This window comes from Saimiri boliviensis, chromosome X, assembly GCF_048565385.1.
Source record: "Saimiri boliviensis isolate mSaiBol1 chromosome X, mSaiBol1.pri, whole genome shotgun sequence".
NCBI classification, from domain to species: domain Eukaryota; kingdom Metazoa; phylum Chordata; class Mammalia; order Primates; family Cebidae; genus Saimiri; species Saimiri boliviensis.
The window spans coordinates 74,369,705-74,376,086 of NC_133470.1; the positions used below are offsets into that span (position 1 = coordinate 74,369,705).

General features: G+C 35.4%; 1 pseudogene; it reads right to left on the reverse strand.

Annotated features, from left to right (window-relative positions):
* Nucleotides 1-4,045: 4,045 nt before the first annotated feature.
* On the reverse strand, nt 4,046-5,522 carry LOC101042737 (transmembrane protein 184C pseudogene; annotated as a pseudogene).
* Between the last annotated feature and the right edge of the window lie 860 nt (nt 5,523-6,382).

Here is a 6,382-nt window from a genome sequence, read left to right on the forward strand (position 1 = left end):
TCATTTCACTATGCACTTGCAAATCAAAACATTATGTTATGAGCCTTAAATATGTATTAAAAGGAATTAAAGAAATATTAATAAAAGTACTAGTGGTATTTTTAATGGGAAATTACTGTCATTTAAATTTTTTTAATTTTAATTTTAATTTTAGAATCAGAGGTTACATGTCCAGGTTTGTTACAAGGGTCTGTTGTGTGATGGTCTGGTTTGGGCTACTCTTCATCTAGTCACCCAGATAGTGAACACAATACCCATTAGAAGTTTTCCAGCTCTTGCTCTCCTTCCTCCTTTTGGAATCCCCAGAGTCTATTGTTCCCATCCTTATGTCTATGTGAACCAGGAGTTTATCTCCCAGTTATAAGTGAAAATGTACAATATTTGTTTCTCTGTTTTTGTATTAATTTGCTTAGAATAATGGCCTCCAGCTGCATTCCTGCTGCGGCAAAGGACATGATTTTGTTCTTTTTTTTTTTTTTTTTTTTTTTTTTTTATGGCTGTGTATTATTTCATGGTGTATATGTACCACATTTTCGTTATCCAGTTTATCACTGATGGGCACCTAGGTGGTTGATTTTATGTCTTCTTTATTATGAATAGTGTTGTGGTAAACATACAAGTGCCTGTGTCTTTTTCATAGAAAAATTTATTTTCCTTTGGGCATATGCTCAGTCATTGTATTGCTGAGTTCAATGGTATTTCTATTTTTAGTTCTTTGAGAAATCTCCAAACAGCTTTCCATAGGGGATGAACTAATTTACATTCCCACCAACAGTGTATAAGCATTCCCTTTACGACCTCACCAACATCTGTTATTTTTTTGACTTTTTAATGATAGCCATTCTGACTGATATGCGATGGTATCTGATTTTGGTATTGATTTGAATTTCTCTGATGGTTAGCCACGTTAAGTATTTTTTCATATGTTTATTGGTTGCTTATGTCTTCTTCTGAGAAGTATTGTGTCCATTGTCCACTTTTTAATGGGACTATTTGTTTTTTCTTTATAAGTTCCTTATAAATTGTGGAAATCAGTCCTTTGTTGGATGCATAGTTTGTGAATATTTTCTCCCATCCTGTAGGTTGTCTGTTTACTCTGTTGATAGTTTCTTTTGCTGTGCAGCAGCTCTTTAGTCTAGTTAGGTCCCACTTGTCAATGTTTGTTTTGGTTGCAATTGCTTTTGAGGTGTTAGTCATAAATTCTTTGTCTATGCCAGTATCTGGAAGAGCATGTTCTCTGTTTCGTTTTAGAGTTTTATATTCTGATGTCTTATATTTAAGTCTTTAATTCATCTTGAGTTAATTTTATATATAATAAAAGGTAGAAGTCCAGTTTCATTCTTTTGCAATACTATTTTTCACAGAATTAGAAAAAACTATTTTATAACTCACATGGAACCAAAAAAGAATCCAAATAGCCTAACCAATTGTAAGCAAAAAGAATGAAGCTGGAGAAATGACATCACCTGACTTCAAACTATACAACAAGGTTATAGTAACTAAACCAACGCATATGCCACAAAATAGGCACATAGACCAGTGGAACAGAATAGAAAGCCCCCAAATAAAGCTGCACATCTATAGTCAATAGATCTTTGACAAAGTCAACAAACATCAGCAACGGGGAAAGAACTCACTATTCAATAAATGGTGCTGAGAAAAGTAGCTAACCACTGTCATTTTCTGAACAAATTAACAAGCTGATTTTATAAGGTTCTCCAAAGAAACGGGATCATTAAGATGTACATTTGTGTACCTGGAGAGACACAGAGAGATAAAGAGAGAAAGAGAGAGATTTTTAAGAAATTGGTTCATACAATTGTGAAGTCTGGCAAGTCCAAATCTGCGGGATATGGCAGTAGGCTGAAAACACAGGAAAGAATTGATTCTGTAGTTTGAGTCTGAAGATAGTCTGTTGTAAGATTTCATCTTCTTTTAAGGAGTTCAGTCTTTTTCTTAAGGTTTTTAACTGATTTGATGAAGTCTATTTACATTATTGAAGGCAATCTGCTTCACTCAAAGTCTTTTGATTTAAATGTTAATCTCATCTTTAAAATACCTTGACAATCACCATTCTGGCTGGCCTTAAATGGTATCACATTGTGGTTTTGAATTCTGCACCTTCACTGAAAGTTGAGTAAAATATATTTTCATCGTTTATGGTGGAGAGTGATTAGTGCCTTAAAGTAATTAATTCCTCAGCCATGGAAAATGGGTTCAAAATAACGATATGTTTTGCCTTTAGGAACTGATTTCAAAATATTTGAAAATATTGAGGAAGCTAAAGAAACAGTATATGAAGGTTCCATTCAGTCTGTGTGACATTGGCTTATGATATCCAGTTTATACTTTCCATAAAAATCTCTGATAAAAATGTTCATGAGAAAAGAATCAAGGACACACTACTTCAAATATTCTAGGTGAGATATTTCAATAATTACAAATTCACCACTTTCATTGTTTTGGAAATAAAAATTTTCTTATTGTTGTTTATACAACTATCACAAAAAAAGTCAAATGTGTTGCGGAAGTCCAGATATAAATGTGTTTATCTTTTTTACATAGTTACATGTCTTGATAATAAGCTTGTTTATATTGTTATAGTGAACCCCAAGTTTATCTTCAAAGAATCAGTATGTCAGTATGTTCAGCTCTCTTATTCTTTAATACTCTATTTTAAAGTTTAATTTCCCTGTAATTCCAGTAAACAACCTTCTCCACAAGTTCTAATCAGTAGCTCACATCTGTTCCCCTGGCTCCCCTCCCCACCCCCTCCCACGCCCCCCCACCCCCGCTCCATCCTGACTCCTCCCTGTCACCTCCTCCAGTCACCTTCTTTGACCTAGGTTACCTCTGGCTACCTACTCTGACATGCCTATAACTGTCCTTCCCACCAAAACACCCACCCTGCCACTCCAGCTTGAACCCCTCTCCCTTTAAAATAGCCAGTTGGGATTAGTCTAGCTTGTGCAGTCTTAACCCTAACCAACAAGGGAACAACACAGCAGTAGAGACAAGTCCCCCTTCCCCCTTGTCCAAGCATACGGCTGCCATTGCTCCATCTGTGCACTGCACCCTTCTATAGAAGTAAACTGCCTTGCTGAGAGGATTTGTCTTCGAGAGTAATTTCTTTTGCAGCATTGAAATTTTACTTAAAACCATATGATATGTGTTTTTGAGGTGTAGGTACTTAATGAATTCATACTAATTACAAGGATGTAAACTGTAGTGTAAGGGCTATACATAAAAACTGTGGAGTTATATGGATTTAAGTTCAACCCACATTCCACTGTCTTCCAGTTGTGTAATATTGAGAAAATTATCTAACCTTTCAGAACCTCTATTCATTTATCATTTTAATCTAGAAAATAATAAAACCTACTCTATATGGTGTTTGTGAAGATTAAATGAAGTAATATATGTCAAGAATCAAGGCTCAATAATATTAGTTATTGTCTTTAGTGATCATATCTTTAGTTATATGTTCACTAATACTGACAAAGGGGATATCAAGTTCAATGGTCTGTGGATTTCAAAATGGATATATAATTTAATGGTTTTTACGGTTGAATTTTCCTTTACTGAAAGACACTGAGTTGAGGAATAGAGAAATAATTATTAGGTAATCTTATAAGGCACATGATTATCATTGAGTTCCACTAATTTATATTTCTGCATTATGCTTTATGTTAATTCCAGAGCATTATATTCATGCAGCAGTAGTAGGAAGTACTGATTTTTTCATTTCCATCCTCTTGATAAAGCAATTTAACATCAGGAAAATTTAATTGTGTCCTTTTCTATTATTTGATTATGTGACACTCCAATGTTAAGAAATCAAGCCTAGACCTAGGAAATTTAGACAGCTTACTTTTGAGGTACAAAATATATAAATACACACACATACACACACAGGATTTACTCTCTCTCTCTCTCTCTCTCTCTCTCTCCATATGTGTGTGTGTGTGTGTGTGTGTGTGTGTGTGTATGTATATATCCATGAGTTGCACCTGGCTTTCAGCTATTTTTGTGTTGAAATTTCCTATTATTTATGGTTTTTCCTAAGCATGAAATCCTGAGCCATGGAATACCAGGTAATGATATATTTATGGTTTTTCCTAAGCATGAAATCCTGAGCCATGGAATACCAGGTAATGATACAACACAGTAGTTGCTCGTTTTGATTTCCACACTGTTCAGAAATCCACAGATTTAACTGAATTTTTTTCTTTCCTACAGTATTATTAAGTATTTACTCAGATACTTTAGGCATAATAGCTATAGTCTGGGGAGTCTCAGTGTGTTGAAATCTTTATAGTGACCCATGGGTTAAAGTGACATGAATGAGTCAGTGGAAATTGCAGCTCCATGATGATGATAATAAGCTTGTATGTTCATTTTGATAGTGATCCTCAGGAAAAAATTTTTTCCTATGATGTCTCCTGACTGTCCTTCCAATGTGCCTTACTTATTCAAAAATACTAATATCTGAAACATTCCACATGGCAAGAAAGGAATCAAAGAATGAGCTGTGCTCTGCTTCTTGGAGATACGCTTTATGAGAAAGTGTAGTGGTGAGCAATAGCAACAAGCAAACTCTCGATGCAGATATAAAGTTTTGGAGTACTGGAGCCGCAGCTTCTACTGTTTGCCATTCCTATACATGCTTTTCATAAATAATGCCAACTTTTACCATCAAAGAAATAACCGCTACTTACCAAAAAGAAACAAACAAACAAACAAACAAACAAAAACAGCTTTACACAAAGAAATTTGCCAACATGTTGGTTTGGGCTCAGTTCTTTCTTTAGTTTTTTATAAAATAGCAGGAGACAATACATGGCAAGCAAGTGTGACATGTTGTTTACTATAACCAAATAAGTCCAAGCATATGAAAAGCCAATCATATATAGCAAGCAGCTCACACATTAAAACAATGATGTGGTGAATGGTCTGACAACTTTATACTACAATATACCTAGTTTGCCTAAAGAGCAATACTTCTACCATAGTCTATCATGGATAGCAACGTAAAGGAAGAAAATGTTTCTGCTGATCTTCAGCTTCAATAATTAGTACCAGATAAGGATAATGGGTAGTTGGGTAGTTAGATAATTGGTAAGGAATCTCATAAAATAGTAAATGACATAAGAGTTACAGAATTCTCTGCAGGTATGCACATATATTGCAATGCTGGAGTATCCAATTATCTGAACTGTGTATGAGTACCATCCAAAGAATCCTTATTATTGGGTTTTGTAATTTAGATTACATATAATGCACTAACTGTGGTAATATCACCCACAGTGATATAGATATTGCCAAAGGTATTGCCAAAAGCAAAACAATCCCAGTAATAAACCAAGCCTTTGGTGTGCATTTGAATCTCCAATTTCTGTAATCCCCAACACACATAAGGAAACCCCAACCACTATGACAGTCACTATGGACCCCAGGTAGATGACCACTGCTAAAGGTCAAACCCACTGTCTCCAGTTCCTCCAGGTACAAATGCAAGGCATGTTTCCATACAAATCGGCTCTGAGTAGCAAGGGAAAAGAGCTTGAAGGAGACTGTAATGGGAAGGCTGTCCTTTGTTTTGTCAACTCACATACTATGTAGAAAGAGCTGTTGGGCAATTTTACCAACAGCTCGAGCCACCTCCTTGGCCAGAACTGTGTTTGTACTCCTGCTGCTACTGTTACAATGGAGGTCACTCAGGGTGCTACCCTGCATACCCCAGTTCTGCCCCTCAGCTACCTGCCTGCTCCATGTTTTCTTTGGGGACTGAGTTTCCACCCTCCAGTGTCTCTTCATCCAATTTTGCTTGTAAATAAAGCCCCAGAATTTCCTCGCTCATTTGCATGGAATGTCCCCTATGATGGAACCCAGGTTCCAACCAGGACTTTCAATTTAGTGCTTTTATTAATGAATGCATTAGATTACAGCTCAAAAGAAATCCTGTATTAGCATCTCAACTGTCCTAAGAAGTGAGTTCTAAAAACAAACAAACAAAAAAAAAAACAAACAAAAAAAGAAGAAGTGAGTTCTAAAACAAAACAAAACAAAACAAAAAAAAAACAAAAAAAAAAAAAAACAAAACAAAAAAAAAAAGAAGTGAGTTCTACAAGTTTCCATGAATGAACTTGACACTTAATCCCAAGGTACTTTACATACCTTCATCATGAATGAATGCCTACATTATGAGTTCTGAGAGGTTCTGAAGTGCCTACCTACCTCCAAATATCTCTTACATCACATTGCTGTAAAAGCTAAAATCAGTACATTAGGACTACTGCTTTGGACAGCATGTCTTTAGAAGGCCTAATATTAGTACTCAATTTTATTAGGTAAATACATTAAGAGTACAGAGTTGAAAAGA